This window comes from Anas acuta, chromosome 1 (assembly GCF_963932015.1).
Source record: "Anas acuta chromosome 1, bAnaAcu1.1, whole genome shotgun sequence".
NCBI lineage: Eukaryota > Metazoa > Chordata > Aves > Anseriformes > Anatidae > Anas > Anas acuta.
Genome location: NC_088979.1, coordinates 111,168,172 through 111,188,105, shown reverse-complemented (window position 1 = coordinate 111,188,105; position 19,934 = coordinate 111,168,172). Strand labels below are relative to the sequence as shown.

The following is a 19,934-nucleotide window of genomic DNA, read 5'->3' as shown; positions in this document are numbered from 1 at the left end:
TTTTGGAACATTCAGCTGAAAAAATAAAATATGGCTTCCTATTCTAGAAAGCATACAAAGTACGTACATCTGATCCAGATTTTAGAACTAACGTTTCATTGACACAGTGACAAAATACACTGTGTCTTTAAAGGCGTCATCTGGAAGAGTAAACACAAATGAAAATTGTTTAGACATTGCTTAAAAGTTAGAGCTAAGTGGTCAGAGTTGGAAGCAATGTAACCCTAAAATTCTGGGCTCACCAGGCTTTCAGTTTTGGCAAGAGGTGTCAAAATTTCTCAAGGAGAGAAAGGAAGTTAAGACAAGGTTTAGCTTGCTGGCAGAGTTTTCACATCAACCTTGCTTTGAATTATTTGCTAGAAATATGAGGACTTTCTTTAAGGCTTGAGTTAGCAAGTCAGTATGCTGTAAGCACAAATGTATTGTGGATAGCGGTGAAATGAATCTTCTGACTTACTTAAAATAGCATCATTGTCATTCCCTAGGAGGGGAAAAATAACAGCTGACTCTCAAAAATGTAAAATAAAAATAAAAAAGCCATCAGCATGTTCTGCAACTATATATGAGAAATGTCCAATATAATAACCATAAACATCCTGTGCAAATATAGGGTTGCAATCCTAGCAAAACAGCCTAAATGCTAAAACCATAGTACAGATGAAAAAAATCAATCTCCATTTTTCCCCATGAGTATACAGCTATAGTGAGTGCTGTCTCTCAGTACCTATCACCTTTCAGAGCTAGCTTGTGTGGGCAAGGGCGGATGAGGAATGTGCTTTGCCAGTAAGCTGCACATTACAGGCATTTAAAAACACCAAGGATGAGATTTATCTCATTCATCTGAGCTAGCTGTCAGTAAAAAGGCAGTTCTATTTTTATGTTTTACAAATCAGATCTTGTAAGAGCTGACAATCACTTACCTGCCTAAGGAACCTTATGGCATTTGGTTTGTTCTCAAGAGTACACAAAGAGCAAACAGTGAACAAAACACAGGGGAAGGTGCATTATTTAAGGGGGATGCCAACATGGAACCTGTGGACCCTTCCAAAAAGCACCATTTTGCCTCAGTCAGTAGTATTTTGTTGTACCACATACCACCTGTAAGTACATGGACTGTGTCTAATGATGTAGTAGTTTACTGTTTGAGCAAATAGTCTTCCAGCAACTGTTGGACACAAATTGAGCAAAACATATCAACATAACTCCTATGTAAACATTCCTCTACCCAAAGGACTTTTTTTTTTTTAATAGATCTCAGGCATCAGAAAGGCACCAACTATTGTCAAGCAGTAATGGGCTGTGAGTCCAGTACTAGCCCCTCAAACTTGTGACCCTACTGGATAGGTTTTCAGCCAAATCAGATGTAGTGTTCTTTGACTGCATCTCAGCTGTGAGTCTACCGTCTACTTCTAGGTGAGATGAATCATGCATTTTAAATGCCAATTTCATCCCACTGAAGAAGTCATATATATTCTCTATACAAACAAAAATAAGGATGATCTGTTCAAATGCAGATGTCTTCATGTATAGTGTCCAAAAATGTTGGATTTGCAAATCTTTTAATACAAGTGTGAGCTCAGTTTGAATATTAAGTCACTTATTTTATAGTCTAAATGGTAATGGCACTCTTCCAAAACTCTGTCCCTCCCTAGGGATGCTGAGCCCATCAGAAAACTTAATTGTACTGATACATCTAAGTCTGCATAGCTTGAGAAAAACACCAAGTGCACGAAGGACAGAAGTACTAAATAAAAGCTCATTTGATCGATTGCTATTGATTGTTGGAGATATATCTGAACAATTATCTCCTCTTAAACAAGAAGCTGATCAATACAAGCAGATAAATTTAACACTGAATAACTTTGAAGACACAAAAAAATATTTAATAGACATGTCTGGAAGAAATGTGGCTCTTTCACATTACAAAGAACAACTTCAACAGAAACAGCCATGTTTGTGAAGAGCTACGCTTGCTCTTGCTTACGAAGGGACCAATGATATGGGAATTAATGCATCTTGGCTGAGGCTGATAATAAAACATCCATGTGTTAACTAGGATGGACAGTTCTGGCAAGGTTCAATTTCTCTGTTCATTTTCAAAACTTCAAGAGAGTTTCAGGCACATTCTCCATTGATCATCGTTATACTATTGAAATCAATGGTTTGTCACCAGTGGCTCTCTGTTGATGCATTACTTTTTCTCCATCTCAGACAGAAGGTTTGATTTCTTCTTGTTCAAAATCATTTCAGAAAGGCTGTATAATTTATCTGTTTTTATTACTTAAGCATTTTTCCTCTTTTCTTTGGAAAAGCCATACCAGAAAAGAAAAAAATAAATCAAAATCTCTCTTCCCAAAGTGATCCTTCACATCCATCTATAGATGCGTTCCAGTCTTAGGATATATTTTATATGGAGGCCTTTTTTAACTGGAGCATATATCACACAGTAGAATAAAAATCAAAGAGTGTGGGGGGAAGCAATGAATAAAACCACAAAGGACTTATACCCAAGCTAACAGGCAGAGGTGGGAATATCAAGATATGATAGTGATCTGGATATGATTGCTTGAGATTGCTCATTCTTAGCTTTTAACATTCATGTCTTTTTCTTCTATTTTATTTATTTATTTATTATTTTTTTCTTCCAGTCTTGAGAAACTTCCAGGGTATAGCATATCAAAAAGGCATTTTACATTACTTGAGTTATAAATTTCGTCCAGATTTTTCTCTCAGGATGCCTGCACTTCATAAAGTGAAACAAATGAAGCATACCCCAGCACCCATCAAATTCTGTCTAGATCAAATTGATGTCCAGACATAGGCTCAATTATTATTAAAATGGGTTTGCTTATTAGAAAATGGCACATAGTGTTTACACTTCGCTTTCTGCTCTTACTGACTTCTCCAATTTATATTGAAGATTAAGGATATGCAAATATGAAATGTCCCATCAGAAATGTTTTCTGTGTAATTTATTTACAGATAAATGATAAACTAATACTGAAAGTCATATGAACATTCATTAATATTGTATTGTTTTTTATTTACTCAGTAAACAAATTGTAGTGCCAGATTTGTAATTCTAGAGATCATAGTCTTCTGTTGAGATGCATCCACATTACCAACAATGGTATTCCTTTTCTCTAGGATATCTGCTTGTTTGTAGGATTTGTTTATTTGGTCAGTTGTTTTTTCTCTCATCTCACCCGGAACTTCCCACAGGTAAAATAGATATTTTAAAATGAAGCCATTCCATGCGAATCTGAATAAGGGTCTCTCAGCTACTCTAATGATAGATCAGTCTGTCAACATTTTTTTTGAAAAGTTTTGGTTATTCATTTGGTTATTATTTGGTTCAGCCTGAAGAGAAGGCTCTGGGTTGACATTATTGCAGATTTTCAATACTTAAAGGAGGCTTATAAAAAAGATGGAAAAGCAACTTTTTGCTTGGGCAGATAATGGTAGGACAAGTGGGAATGGTTTTAAAATACAAGAGGGGAGATTTAGATTAGAGGCTAGGAAGAACTCAGAGGGTAGTGAGGCCCTGGAACGGGTTGTCCAGAGAAACTGTGAGTGCCCCATTCCTGGAATTGTTCAAGGCCAGGCTGGATGGGGCTTTTGGCAACCTGGTCTGGTGGTAGGTGTCCCTGTCCATGGCAGGGGGTTTGAATGAGGTGATCTTTTAAGGTGCCTTCCAACCCAAGCCATTCTAGGATTAACCTGTATCTTGTCAGGCACTGTTTTCTCTGAGTTGTTTCTTCCAAGCAATCTTTGTGTCACTAGCTCATTCCTGCTACCTTTTCAAAGCAGACAAAAGGGTTCTGCTAGGACCCTAAAGGAAACACAACTAAGGAGGAAACCTCTAATTTTACTGTAGTCTGGAATAATTAAATGCTGCTAATGGTTACTCCTCTGATTATGAATATCAATGTGCTGCTAAGAATCTTAGGGGTCAGAGTCCTCAGCTGAAGTAAGCAGCATTCAGTGTGCAAGTCCTTCCTGTAAGTTGTCCATTCTGCTTATATTTCCCTTTTCTGTAGGGGATCTTTAAGTTTATTGGAATTGGAAACATTTAATTCAAGTTGTAATAGAAAAAAAAAAAAAAAGGATGTATTTATTCTAATGAAAACAAATAATTTTCACAGTAGGTATTTACACATAATTAACACAGCCTTTTCCAAACTTTCTCTCTAAAAATCAGGGAACTTTACCTTTATTTTATGTGTCCAACAAGAAGCCACAGAATTAAAATGTAGCTTAGATATGTGATCTTCCTTTTGTTTTATTTTAATGGGCAGGTTACCCTGTTATGCCAATGGAATTAGTGGAAATCTTCTCCTTAGGCTTACTGTGACTAAATCGGTCAGGGCACACGTCTGATTTCAAGATGGGCTCACAGAATGTCTCAGTAAGGACGTTGTCAGGCATCCCACTTACTCTTACTCCATTCAAAAGCTGGATGGTTGCTGGCTGCACTGTGTTATTGTGCTTGTAAACGAGGTGAAATATAGCATACACTTTATCAAAATTATGTGAGTTTCTGATGGCATAAAACAGTACTATACTCAACATTAAAAACTGATTTCTGTCTGTGTTGCAAGAGCAAGTCAGGAGTAGATTTCATCTATTCTGACCTGTTTTCATAAAAATGTTTTAAAGTACATTAAAGGTCTGCTATAGAGTGGAGTTACTACCTTCATCTGTACTTGACTAATCAAGGATATCCCCACTTTAGTCACAATGTAGCCAAATATAAATGTTTACATGTAGTAAATTTTGCCTTCATTAGGAGTTTGTGAGATTTTTGAAGATATTCTACTCTGTTAAGTCATGCTTTCGTGAAGTATTCCCCCCTGTATTCAGCGTGGACAAGATTGCTTTGGTATTAAATTAGAGACTGTTCCATGCACTCCTTTCTTTGGTATTTACTCCTATCAGTAATTTGTTTCTGATCTATTCTTATTTTATCATTGTGAAGTGATAAACACTGGCTTTGCTGCCAGCGATTCCATTTGTGTATGAATTCTTTCACTTTGTAAGTTTGATTTATGATTTGCTGTTGAACCTATTCATTTTATCTTGTACTAACTGTGAATTTGAGATAGAGCTGTACTAATTTGTCATCTTTTGCTACATAAAGCCTTCTCCTCCACGCTTCCCTTTCATTTGTTGCAAAATGCATAGCCTACAGACTGTCCACTGTGCCAGCTAATGACAGTTAATGAAGCTAATGAATAGATCTGATGTTTGTGTGTGCAAATAAAATTCTTCATCATAATGGCCATGCTGAATTTAAACTTTGAGGGAATTCCTAAATGAGAGGAAATATAAAGGGACTTAATAAGCCATGTGAGCACCATTTTCCAGTTTTGCCTGGCTGGAAAAATACTCAGCATCAAGAGAACAAATTCACCCTAAACTCCATTAAATGTTTTTCTTCTTTTAATATGTTTGATGTAAACTGTATTCAGACTCTTTGAAAAGAGTTAAAAAAAAATTGGTCACCCTAAAACCTTTTCCTACATAATTAAGATCAGTTGCTAAAAATAATGTTGTTTTTTTTTTTACAGCCCTATTTATTATATCTGAATGTAAATGCAGTCAAAAGTAGTTAGGCAATAGCTGCATTAAAAAGAAACCCAAACCTCTAAGATGTGATTTAAAACACTGTTTTTATCCTTATCATCAGCTGTAGAGTAAGCATTATTTTTCTAAATTCGTTCTTCCAGGAGTGTGTTCCTTTGTGTTAACTTCTGTCTTTATCAATCCCAAGAAAATTAATTCCATGGTTTATTTTCTGATTACTTATTTGGACAGGCTTTACTATCAGCCTTGTTACTTAGATAATAATAAGATAGTAAATTTAGTCATAGACATGCATGAGAGATTGAGTGTAAGGAATACTAGCCTAGAGCTAGCTAGGATCAGGTTAACGTCAATTTATTTAATTCAGTACAGTTTAATAGCAACAGAAGTTTTAGCACCTTTTTTTGTTTGTTTGTTTGTTAATACATGTATCAAGATGCCCTTACCTTGTCCCAGAGAAGGTCTTTGCTCAGGTGTTTACTTAAGGAGGTGTATTCCAGTTTGGATTGCGGACTTGAGTAATCATCAGATACGTGCCACATGAGTGGAGGTGGTATAGGATTGCCCACAAGCAAATGAGCCATGAAAAAAAAAAAAAAAAACCTTTCCAGGACAGAAGGCAGGAGGAAAAAGTTTAAAAGAAAAGAAATTAGTTCTTCTAACTTTAAAGATTCTGTGGGAGGAAGGAAGGAAAAAAAAAAAAAAAAGTTGATGTAACTGAAAGCTATTGAAATTGAAGTGGCTTTGGTATTAGGATGTTCATGAGCAGTTCCATAACCCTGGAGACCAGCATTTTCAGAAGGACTATGAACACTTTGCCACAGTTCTGCTCTGGGCAAAAATTCTCTTTAAAAGCAAGGATCAGACCACAACAGGGTCAGGCAAACAGTTGTTTGTTACTGCTCCTTTCCTGATGTGGCTTTTGGTGTTTCAAAAGCTTTAACGTGGGATAAAGAATTGTTGGAATTGACTAAAAGTTTTTCAAAGTTAGGCAATAGTCAGGAAAAGTAAGGAAGGACAAACAAAATGAAGAACAGAAGTATTGGTCCATTCATCTCAAAATCAGAAATAATTATCAATATTTTATAACTTTAAACTCTGTTAGAAAACATTTTATAGAAATAGAAGTCCTTGAGAAAGCTTTGCTTGATAAGCAGGTACGCAATTAAGGGAAACATTTTGTTACAGTAACAGCTCATTATTGACCCTTTTACTGAACATACAAGTCTCAGAAGTACTGTATATTTAATGGTATTTTACAGAGTTATAAAGTGGGCAGAGGAAGTGATACATAAAATCTGCTTTTCATTTTTAGGTTGAAATACTACCCATTCAGTTAATGAAATAAAAACAACACATTTTTGTTTATGTTGTATTTAAGGTCTTTGCCCTTTGTTGAACACCAGCAAATGTTAAGAAATAGGAAGGTATTTGCAGCTTTCCAGCTCTGTTCCAGATTTCCTCTTCACTGCATGCAGACAGTGAACAGACTTCCCTGCTACTTGTCAAAAAAAAACAGATTGTGAAGGTTGTAGGGTCCTTGCTGAATCCTTCTTGTGCTCTAAAAAGGGGCTGAAGGGAAAGCTCTTAACCCAGAGACATCTGTAGCTGGAAGAGGCATCAGAGAGTAAAAACTGGAGAGTGAAAAACTCTACATGGTGTCTTGTCTTTAAAATCAGGTTGAGGCTATTCTTGAAGAGTCTTGCCAGAATGTTGCTGTGCCTTTTAACATACGTCCCTCATTATACACTGATGCAAAAGTCTGTACTTGATGAGCATGAAACTCTCTAGCTCTGTACTCAACAGCCATGCACCATTATCAAACTACTGTTGAAAATCAAATGTTAAGAAAAGAAACAAGACCCAGAAAAACAGTCTTTTCAGTGACTGGTTTCTGCAAAAGAGTTCAGCACATCATGATGACCTTCTCTAAAGCATAAAGTGTGTGTTTCTGTTCCCAGGCATCACACATTAGAAAAGCATTACAATCAGGGATGGTTTAATTGGATTAGGTTTTGCCTAGGTCTAACACAGACATGTTCACCATGTGTTTAGTTGAAACAGCCATGCTAGGTTTTTCAGGTGCACCAGCGAAGCCCCAGGGGAGCAAAAAGGCTTGTGCATGTTTGGACAGGATTTTCTGCAAGGTAAGGGAACAAGGCTGATCGGATCTGACAGTGCCCAGTGGGGACAGGGTAAATTCACGGACAGAAGTAGAATTTGAGGTTTAGTCACAGAATAAACAAAGAATTGTCTTAAAGCACCTATCTGTCTTTCAGTGTGACAGGTCCCCAGAGATGCTTCCCTTCGCTTTTGTTAATCACATGCAAAGGATCAGAGTCAGACAAGCAGATAACCGATCTTTGCTGGCCACAAACTAATGCCTTCAAGGTCTGTGCTGCAGTTGCTTCTCCAGCAAATCTGTTAAGCTTATTCTCAGATTCTCTTTATTGGCATTTAGTTCATTGCTACTATCTGTTGGATTATCTGTTATTTTTTTCCCAATTAATGCAATCATTAACACTCTGTGTTGGGTTTGAAGGGCATTGGGATATTTTTGCATCCTGCATGTTTCAGGACAATATTAACCATAAACGGTCTGGGTGCAGATGGAGATTTCTTTTTCCAGATTTAACTACATCCTTTTCTTTTTTTTTTTTTTTTTTTTTTTTTTTTCCCAATTAGGGTCAGGTATCTTACACATCTCGTAAGTACGACAGAGATGCTTTCTGTCTCTGCCAGTAGTGATGGATCAGGAGCACAGAAAGGAAGAGAAGCATCTAACATGGTAATGAGCAACTCCACAAATAAGTCCTGACCTTTCTTTGAGTGTTGGCATGGGTCCCGCAGCCAGTCTGTCCAGAGCAGGTTGCAGAGTTGTCAGAGAAAAGATGTCAGGAGCTGATCCAGTTTTGCTATTGCCCAAATTTTTACTTCCATCATTGATGATAAGTAAAAAGAGGAGAGAGGTAGGATAAAGTCTAATTTGGGGAAGGGAGAAGGCTGCAACAAAAACTGGAAAAATACTAGACAAAATTTTACCAAAATCTTCCACCTTGTGGAGGCTGCTTAGTCTCCCTCTATAATACTTAAATCTATTTTTCTATGAAGTCAAGTATCTCAGGTCTGATTTACCCTTCCTGAACATATTATAGGATGGCACAGACCCATGTATGCATGTGCCATAAGAACAATACAACAGTATAAGAAAGAGTCTGAAATGCCTGATAACACAAATTTTATATTGGATCCTTACTATTTATTCATTTTTCTATTGGAAAAAATCCCTTTTCTGCACTCTTCTTTCTTGATGGCAGTGTAAGATATGTTGAGTTTCTGCTTCCATTAATGTGCCAAGAGGTGACAAATAGGATATTACCAAGCAAGACCACGCTTAAAGACCATATTAATGTAGAGTTTTGAGCTCAACGTAATAGTATAATAAAATTTACTTCCTAGTACAACTGCCTTTCATCATGACTGTAGTCCTGAACAGCAACCACTTACTGGCATGAGGTCCCACTGCCACAGGGGCTCCTTTGGGAACCTGGGAGTAACCATGTGTCTCCTCCCAGACAACCACAAGCCTCTTCAGTATATTTGCCTCCCAAAGTGTAAAATTGTAGGAGGAAAGTACATGCAAGGTTTGTCTCCTGAGCTTCCAGGAGGTGAGCTACAGCGGTAGCACAGGAGCCATAATGAGGTTAGCCTGTACACAAGCCTTGGCACCTCTGCTCCTCTATATGGCTGCCTCTATATGGCTTGCCAGGCAAGCTTGTGTCTAGAGTGTGTGGTTGTAGTGGTTTTACCCAGATGGGTAGCTGAGCTTTGCCACAACCACTCACTCACTCCTCCTTCTCAAAGGGAAAGGGGGAGAAAATATGATGGAAAGGGCTTGAGGATTGAGATAAGGACAGGGAGATCATCTACCAATTATTATTACAGGCAAAACAGACCCAGCATAAGGAGATTAATGTAATTAATTACCTACTACTAACAAACTAGAGCAGGGAGAAACTTAAAGCAAACCAAAAACATCTTCCTACCCATCCACGCTCTTTCACCTCCCCCCGTGTGGTGCAGGGGAGCAGGGAACCGGGGCTGCGGTCAATCCCTGATGCTTTGTCTCCACCACTCCTTCAGGGTCACTCTCTGCCCCTGCTTCACATGGGGTCCGTCCCACGGGATGCCATCCTTCCTGAACTAAGTCTGCAGGGGCTGCCCACAGGCAGCAGGTCTTCAAGCACTGCTCCCACACGGCTCTGTACCGTGGGGTCCATCCCGCAGGAGCAAACTGCTCCAGCACGGGTCCCCCACGGGTGGGCGGCAGCTCCCCCCAGACTCCATGCTCCTGTGGTGGCTCTCCATGGGCTGCATTCTCCTCCAGGCTATATCCAGCTGCTCCACCAGGGGCTCCTCCACGGGCTGCAGCGTGGAGATCTGCTCCATGTGGGACCCATGGGCTGCCCCTTATCTAACACGGGGCAATTTCTGTATCCTTCTCATAGAGGCCACCCCCGCTACCAAAACCTTGCCATGTAAACCCAATACTGTGGTCTGGAAAGGTCTGACTGGGCTTGCACGTTCTGCCATGGTTCTAGCAGATTTGTGGATTTTGGTTTTCTGTCACTGTGGAGAAAACTGCTATCCTCATTGGCATATTTTCCGTAGTCATAACAGCAGTTCTCCCTCCTTGACTCTTATTTCAGAAGATGAGTTAAGAAAGCATTTAAGAGCTTTAATGAGGACAATAAATGATCCCAATGGAACTGATATGCAAATCTTTTTTTTAGTACCTTGCTGAATCGTGTTCTCAAGTCTCATTTCTAACCACTGCTGTAGAAACACGCTTTTCCTGCCGCTAACCACTTCCCTACACCAAAGAGATTTCATTTGGGAGCAACTAATGCTCTCCCAGTAACCTACTGAGTACTCCAGTTGAACATTTTTGTGCTTAGTAAATATGCTAGTCAGTTGCTAAGAAGAGTAATGAATCCTTAAGTGTACATAAGAATGATTTATGGCATAATGTGAATTTACAGCCCATTACAGGAAATAATTACATTCCACTAATTACAAAATTTAATAGTCACTCCGGTCTAGGAAACAGCAGTATGAGCAAGCAGATTTGCAGCCATGCACTCAGAAGAGAGAACTACAGGAGGAGCAGTTAGCTGAAAATCAGTTTGCCATTTAACCCTAGCTCAACTCAGAGATCTAATTCATGAGAAAGTTGTTACTGAATTATTTTTTTTTCCAGTCAACTTTTCTAAAAACTTGGAGGAAATGGAATCATTATGGAGACTGACTAGAAGTGTATTAAGATACTTGTTTCATCAATCTTCATGTCCAGCATGTGTCTGATAAGAGTTCTTTGGGAGGAACAGCAAGACCTTTACCCACAGTGTGGGTGGCTTTGTAATGGGTATACAATAAAATACTATGGGGTGCAAAACTGTTCCTTTTGCACATACTATTGCTCACTCTGGGTGAGCAATGTAGAACTTGCTTCTTTGAACTGTAGGAAAGATTAGTAACTGTCAGAATCAGTTTTTGTAAATGTGGAGAATAAAGCCTACCATGTCTGCTCTGAGATTTTCAGCTGAAAAGTAGACAGTCTTTGTTTTACTCTTTGATACTTGATTCACCTGTCAGGCTCTTGACAAGGCTTCACACAGTGGCGTGGTCTGCAGTCTACACATGTGAGATATGGAACCTAGGAGGCAGAGACTTTATGTTAGGATGTGTTTAATGAAACAGAAAAATCGACAACGCCAATTTTGGTTTGAGAGTATAGAATCTAATGTGAAGTGGAGCATATTAACTGAAAAGAGGTATTTGATCCAGCTTGTGTTATATCTAGGGAACTGAAAGTGTTGGAACAAAAAAAGCCACCCACTGTACGTATGTGAAATGTTCTGTCTAACCTTCATAGTGACTCTCGTGGGTTTTAAGAATAGCCTTTTGATAAATTATTCATTCTGTATTGGACTCGGGAAAGTAAAACCATCTTTCACTGTCCCTAAAAAGTTCGAACTTAACAAGATTCAGATGGGAAGAGCAGATTGTAAGCAAATTGTCAGTCAGTGGGCATATAATGAAAGTGTGTGGCAAAACTGTTATTTTGGGATGTGTGCATGTTCCAGAAGAGATGTTAAATGATAATACTGTCCAGAGTTGATGAATTTTTTGGGAGAATGAGATAACTGCAGGAGCACAGTCAGTTATGTAAGGGCTCATTTAAACACGACTATAGTTTTTTCTTCTCTAACTTTACAAATACACAAAAGTGTGAAACCAGAAATGCAATACTTCAGCTAGTAGTGGATACCAGATGCTCCTTTCACATTCACAGGGTTGAAAATGATGCTCTTGATCTTACCAAGACAGAGCAGAAAAGAAGCATAGTTTCTTTCAAAAGCAAGACTATATAAAATCTTTCTGTGTATTTAAAGTCATAAGCATAGTGTTAAATCATAAGCTTCTCAATTGTTTTTTTCAAACAGCTGATCTGGAATTAACTGGTACCACTTTTGTTTCACCCCCAACTCCATTGTTCTGAATTTTTAACTTAGGTCTGTCTCCAATTTGAATTGTATGGTAAAGCTGAAGAAAAGTACAAGTGGAATCACCTTGATTTACTAAGGAGACAGTCCATAATAATTTGAGATATTTGTTTGGTTTATGGCTTTGTTTGTTTGTATTTGATGCTGCTTCTTTAAACCATATGAAGGTAGAAGTATACATGTTTTCTTTGTCAGAAGGAGAGATATTGTCTTGATATTTTTGTGAAAAGAATACCTACCTATCAAAAAAGTGAAACAATTTCTGTTTTGTTCATGTCTATAAATGGCATGGGTCTAACTTTGGAGGAGTTGCAAACAGGTGACAGTAGCATCAAGGTCCACAGTGTGAGTATGTATTACCTTCCACGTCCAAATTGTCTTTTCAGAAGTTGGTGTATTCTTTGCTCTTGATTTGGCATTCTCTGTCACCTGCTGCTTGACTAACCTGTTTGTCATAAAGTTATCAGTTAAGCAGGGATGACAGATTAGATAGTTATTCCTATTCTGTCAGGTCCCAGGATTTACAGATTCTCTGTGAAAAATGCATTAACTTCCTTTTCTAGCCGCTAATCCATATGCAGATTTAGAATGCTGCACTTTTCCTTCTGTGCTGCCTGGCTTTGTATATTTTGTATGTTGGTTGATTTTTTATTTTTTTATTTTTTTTAAGGAGCCTTTAAAAAAATAGTGAAGTAAAAATGATGCATAGAAAGCAGAAGCATATTCAGTTATATGATGGCACTTGAACTTCTGTTTTGGAAATACCTTTTTTTTTTAATACAAACATCTTTTCAAGATTAAAATCACAAGCCAGAAGTTGTTTGGTTTCTGCCTATGTTTACAAAGAGTTTTTTTTGTTTTGTTTTGTTTTGTTTTGTTTTTTTCTGTCTGTAGCAAATTGCAATATACTTGAAAAACAAACAAACAAAAACAAACAAAGAAAAACAAAAAAAACTGTTGTTGCTATTAAATAAATATTTCTTGCATTTAAATAAATGTTTGCAAAACAAGGAGGCCTGAGCCTGAGTTTTTCGAAATAGCTGGAATGTAACGAGTCTTGGTCTACATCCTGGCCTGAGGTTAGCAGTTCGCAGCTACTCAGCCTTTGAAATTCAGATTGTAACAACAGCATGAAAGGTCATGTAAGAGGCTTGTTACAGTATTGGGTAACCTTGCCACTGAATTTCTTTCAAAACTTCATTTTGGCATGCCAAAATTTTGAGTGGTTGATATTGAACTCTTTATATTCCTTTTAGTGCTCTGTGCAATAAACTTTACTTTCTCCTTTTGGCTTGTTGCGCAGTGGCTCTTACCGGTGTGGCTATACTCACAGCCAGAGTTTTAGAAGCCTTTGCTGATAGCATACTATCAAACTAGCGTTCAATATTACAGCAGTATGCACACATTATTATTAATAAAATATTAACTACTTGCACTTATGAGAATTACTCTTTTGTTTATGTGATCTTATTCCTCGACCTCTACCACAAATGTAATCATAGCCACAGGTCTTCAAGTACTATTATAATATATGTTACCAGCACATACTTCTAGTCAAGAATTGTTCGACATCAATTTCATATGTAAAAGTTCTTTGTGCTATGTTGTGGTGAGACTCAGAGTCTCTGAAGCTCCTTGCATACACATATTTGTGCACGCATACACACACAATAAATAGCACAGAAATATGTAAGTTTTTGGAGGCGATTATAGAGTTATATTAATGTGGGACAGAGATTTAGCTGATTTAGAGATCTCCTATTTCATTTTGTATTTATTGGAATGTATAAGGGTTTTGATGTGTAAACAATCAGTGTAGTAATTTACTGTAAATTGCAACTTATTTCATATGCTTTCTGAGGTAATGGCACCTGGAAAAACATATCCTTACATAGTACGCATCCTTAAGTAACGAAAGTAAAAATGGAGTGTTGCTCCATGGGGTGAAGGCAGATGTATAATGGCTTAAAGAAGAATTTTAGAGGGGTTTGAAGTTAATCTTCTCTTTTATTGCCCATAAAGTCATATACCCCAAGAATCATCCTGTAAGGTCTCCTTATTTATGAAACATTAAATTATGTATTTGCAAATATGCAACCTACACAGAAGCGGATTTGCTTTTACCCTTTCCTGAGGTCACAAACTTAACCAATCTGAACCTTCAGTAGACCTGAGAAAATTCATTCTTGATGCTCATTCAACCTTACTTTAAGAATGGAAGTGAAATTATTAGCTAGTTTCATATATACTTCCAGGCAAGCAGCAGATGGTCAGTATAACTGCACTCTACTACTAAATAAAATGGATTCAAGGACTGTTTTCTTGTGGCTAGATCAATGATGTCAAAATAACTGCAGGTTCTCTAGCCCAAGTATTTGTATATTATTAAAGTATACAGTATTTGTATATACATGTGTGTGATCATTTCAGTCCAAGGTGATGTTTTCATGGCATGAAACTGAGACACTACATCTGTGTATAGATGTGTGTGTAGGCAACTAACTTCTGTCTCTGGGCAACAACAGTTTGGGCAACTTTTAGCATAAAGCAGTTTCTGTGAGGAGCTGAATACAAAGCTATTTTTGTATTTATGAATGCACACAGTCACTAACTATGACTAATGAGCTACTAGGTTAAGCATTAATATGCTCATCATCGCCTGATGAAATGCCTGATGGGGCTTTACCAGCCAGGCGGTTGTCAATCAGGTGGTGATGGGTCAGTCTCCTTTGCTTCTTAGAACGAGCTGATCCTCTGGTGTTCCTGAATTTATATCTTCTGAGGCTCTACTTTTTTTTTTTTTCTCCTTTTTTTTTTTCCTTATAGCTCTATACATTTTTGTATATGTATTTTTCCTCTTGTATTCTTTAGCTGCTCACTGCTCCTATCTGAAAACTTAGGCAGCTTTGTTTTTATCTCATGCAGCCTCACCTTACCTACTTTTTCACACCTTTATATATATTTTTCTCAGTAAAAGAGAACTAAGATCATGCAGCTACCTGGCATGAAGGTGGGTGTTGAATCACAGACCCTGAACCACTGGTTGAAGATTTGGGGGTACAAAGTATGTTGAGATACTGTTGAAGAGTGGTGTGTGGTAAAGGGAGCTAACCCTGGTGCTGTCTTGTCCACACAATGGGAATTGCCTCTAGCATGTCTCTAGAAACCTGGCAGAAAGCATCTGAAGGCTGGTGCACTTTGCAGGCTGTTAAAATGGTTCCAGTTTGGAGAAGCAGATTATTTCTTTTGTAGATTGAAGCCTTTATTTTCCAGGATGCAGCTATAGCTGCAATTGCATGCTGTCCTGTAAACTTTTAAAAATATAAGATAGTTTATTTTACACTGAGAATTTCTGAGTGATATTTACTTCAATTTGAGAAATGCTAACCTGTGTGCTGTTAAATGTGTGTGCTGTAATTGGATTATTACCTCATAACGTTTTCAAATTCTCCCTCCTGTCAGTTGACACATGCAGCAGGCAATTTTTTTCAGCTATCCTTTCTCAGATACCCTGCTCTTGCAACCTGAAATGTATGTATACAAGCTATTGATTGTCTCAAAAATCCATTATTACTAGGTAGATCTCAGTAGCATTACAGCTGTAGTTGACATGCAGATGATGGATTGTGCTCATTAAACATTGATCTTTTAATGGTGTCCCAAACTTTCAGGGATTAAAATTAGGATTCAGAGTGGGAACAAAGGAAGACTGGAAAGAATAAAGCTTTCCATGGCCCAGAACTACAGTGACTAAGGCATGAATTCTTCTCTAATGTTTCTGAAGGTTTGGGTGCTCCTTTGCTTTCAGCTGCTCTGGCAGGGAAAGCCACAGATCTCTTTGTTGTTCTACAGAGTGTGTCTTTCACATATAGCAGCATGGAAGAAACTTCTGCAAGTCAGGTTAAAACTTGTAAGGGTGAATTAATTGAGTTCCGTATTGCTGTGTTAGGGATTCTGCTCTAAATTTTCTTACTAGTTAGGTGGTTTTGTTTGTTTGTTTGTTTTTATATATTACATTGAAGCTTGCAGTGTAAATGTATTTTAAATGATTAACTGACCTTTCTTCAGTGTGGGGTAGGATTTTTAAATTATGATTTTTGCAGAAAGGAAAAAAAATGGTTCTAGCCCTGAATGGAGTTTTGAGGGATGAATTGTTCTTTCCTCAAATCTTGTTTGTGCTGGGTAGTGAATTGTGTCCTCATGAATTTACCTGAACTGGCACAGTGCCCCCAACACACTCAGGTATCTCATGGGAGAAGTCTAGCTGGAGACCCCAGCTCCCTGGGGAGAGCTTGCACACGAGGCACTTAAACTGCAGCTCTGATGATGCACTGCAGTGCCAGCCGTTGGATCACGTTAATGTCAGGTACCCTGGTTTTGGCTGAAAAATGTCAGCATTGCATCCAGCATCAGAGTTTTTTTTTTTTTTTTATAGTTGATAACCTGAGGGCTTTGGAAGGACTTAACCACTTTAAATTTAGTTTTATTCTACTGCTGTGATGTGATACCACTTCCTTGCACAGTGTTGCTGCACTGTTCTTGAGGCACTTTTATAAGCCACTGTAGCTGGACTTCAGACAGAGTAAGCTGTAATGAAAGCTTATTTTGGACACAATGCAAGCAGAGCAAAGGAAAAAATGCAATTTTCTTTCAGTCTTTTAAAGGAAATCCACTGAGTGGGACTTTTTTCCTTCCCGATTTACTGCTATGTTTGGTTCTCTGTAAATCATGATAGGCCAGCTCTGTTTCAAAACCAGGCACTCACTGACCCTTCCTAGCTGGAGGGGCAGATAAGGCTCCTGATGTGGAATGAGGGAGGCTGTGTGCTCCGCATGGCATGAACTGAGTGAGCATTTGTCGTGGGCCAGGGTGGAAGGAGACCCTTGTAAATGATCCAGTGCTCCTAAGGTATGTGACATGTCTGTGAGTGGATGGCCATCTGCACACAAACAGCTTTCAGTGCTTAGGGAGCACCTGGTAAAGGCTGGATATAACCAAGCCACACATAGTAGCTTATATCGTTGAAAAATTTTTAGATTCAATCACTGGCTGAAGCTTTCCCTCGTGTAGGTATAAACACATCTTGATATTCTGGCTAATGGAGGGGTTGACAGCTCTGTGTTTAGACTCCAGTAAAATCTCTTTTTTTATCCTCCTGAATACACCTTATGAAAGTGTCTTCATCTGTATAGCATTACCTGCCAGGCAAGATACTGTAACATTCCCTCTTTTTCCCTTGAGATGCATTTTCCCCTTAAAGGGACATGGTGGACAGGGCATCAGAGCTATGCTTAAAACACCGCACTTCATAAGCACGATATGCTTTGATAACCTCTTTCCCAGCACCTTTCTCAATTGAATGGTCATCAAGCCCCTGTCAGAAAGCCCCCCTTCAGCACAAGGCGTGCCTTCTCGCAGCAGGCGCTCTAGCCTTGACATGGAGGAAATAACAGCTTGCCACCTATTCAGAGGTAGAGTCACCTTGGAGGATCCGTGCTGCTTTTATTTTTCTTCCTTGAAAATACTGTCTTGTTGCACATAAGCTCATTATATATATATCTATGTATTTTCCTCCGAATGACTAGCAAGCCACAATTTGGTTTCACTTACCATGCTGTCAGAAAGGGAAATAGTTTGGATGCAAATCTTAACCTTAAACCATGTTGAAACAAAATGAAAGAGTACCAAACAGGAACAAAAAAAAAAAAAAAAAAAAAAAAAAAAAAAGCTAAAAAAGTGACTGTCCTGTGCAGTAAAGTTATGTATATATTTATCTAGAATAGTTATACAGATATTATCAAATGCTAACTTTATTTAGTTTTTGATTCCTTTCTACTTGTGAATTATGTAAAGCTTTATCCAAAACTTTGACTTTAAACATGGAAGGCTAAAAATAGAATTTAAATTTGTAATTCAAGCTTACAATTTAACAAGAGTCTAACCTTTTTGCAGGCATCATATTTCAGGGTAAAGAAAAAAGCTCAATGCTTATTTTTAAAAAGGCAAGTGTTATTTTCAGTTAGTGAGTTGAGTTATCTTTGTCCTGGATTATGGGACTACTAGCTCCCACTCCTCATTGGCAGCCATGCCATGTAATAGCAAAAGAGTTTTCCCACTTTCTCAACTCCTCAGACATTTCTCAACTTTAAATTACTCTCTGAATTGAAATACTTGAATGAACTGACACAGAAAAAAATCTACCTGTAAAGCAAGTCTTTCTGCAAAGAAGCTGTGGCTGTAAAAAGTTGGTTCAGTTCTTCTAACTGTTTAAGCTGCCTACTTGTATTAGAAACCACTGTCTCTAGGACTTAACTGGTTCAAAAATCCTTAAAGGCCAACAAGTACTACCTGAATTATTTAATTTTTAGAGAATAGAGTGAGTAACAGGTAAGGTTAAAAAAAAAAAAAAAAGTTTTATAATTTTTGAAATTAGCCTGATAAATGTATGTCAAATGAAATCACTTGTTTTTAAACAAAGCAATGTAAATTATAAATATTGTTTGTATTAAAACTAGATGTTTCTTTAACAAAGCTTTCTTCAGAAATAGGTCCCATACTGTAATGGCATATCCATGTTATACTTCTACACTGTCACCCAAAAACATCATTATTTTCAGCCCAGCGGCATCCATTTTTGAAGAATTTGGAAAACCATCTTCACACAAAGAAAGTGATTTATATACACACATATATATACCAAAAAATATAAAAAACAAAACAAAACAGAAACCTACAATTCTGTTTAAATTAATCCTACAGGAAGACTAAAGTACACAAACTCTACCTGAAAGGTGCAGATGCTTTTATTTTAAATTTAGATGAACCTTTGCACAGCAATACCGTTAAGGGATTAACATTGCATAACGAAGTAGTAGCATTTTACAGTGCAGCAGAGTCATAGCCTCTATAGTGAATGATCGCTATGGTTACTGAGGATGGTATGCACTGTATGTATGCTGGAGAGGTTATGACAGTAAAGCAAGAAGTCATAGGAATTAGTGAGCTCTTCATTATTATTATTGTAATGGCTCCCCAATGGGCAATGTGCACTAGGAAAAAACTCAGACACTCTGAAAAGTATTTAGCGTGAGCACACTGCTACCTCTCCCCCAAGGTTAATAATTCATCTATATACACGTGAAGTACCAGAAGGCCCTAATCTATACTAAACTAAGCAATTTCACTTTGTATCTTCTTTGCTTTATAGAAAAGCTTCTTGATAAAAATGTGCTAGCTAAATTGAGGCTACGTTCTTTTTCTCTTTGAGTGACTGGCATGAGATAGGAAAGAAGAAAGAATCATGAAAGACCTCCCTGAAGGAGAAAAATATTTAAAGTGAAAATGACAGTTGGAGAAGTAAAGTTTAGGAAAAACAAAACAAAAACAATCAAACAAAAATGAAGCAAAAAATAGCTTTCTTTGCCATCACTGACCACACAATTCATGCCATTCTGAACAACAGTGTCGGACCTTTCTGAGCTCTCTTTCAAGCTTAATGTTGCAGATACTTTTTCAACTAAGGTGAAGTAAAAAGAGGCCATGTGCTAAGAAAATTCACCTGCATAAATTCAACAATTTTTTTCTAGTGAAACTCCTTTCAGCATTTTAGCCTCATCATCTCTGAGACCTGCAGGACACAGGACCAGGAGTAAGCTCAAAATAAATGGAATAATTCAGTATCCTCAACCTTAACACTTCAAAGATCATGACTGATTCTTCCTCCCCTGCTATTCTCTGCATACTGCAACTTATCATTATTTTTTATGTAGTGGTGTTCTGTTG

General features: G+C 37.8%; 2 long non-coding RNA genes across 4 annotated transcripts in view; one reads left to right on the top strand and one right to left on the bottom strand.

The window, feature by feature from the left end:
- The window catches only part of LOC137861439 (uncharacterized), a 113,741-nt gene that overhangs the window by 20,170 nt on the left and 73,637 nt on the right, over nt 1-19,934 (bottom strand). Inside the window, exon 2 of the long non-coding RNA XR_011099603.1 lies at nt 11,235-11,302. This is a non-coding gene — a long non-coding RNA (uncharacterized lncRNA). The remainder of the gene's footprint in view (nt 1-11,234; nt 11,303-19,934) is intronic.
- Nucleotides 1-19,934, top strand: part of LOC137861431 (uncharacterized) — a 166,672-nt gene that overhangs the window by 111,214 nt on the left and 35,524 nt on the right. The gene's annotated exons all lie outside the window — the stretch shown is intronic.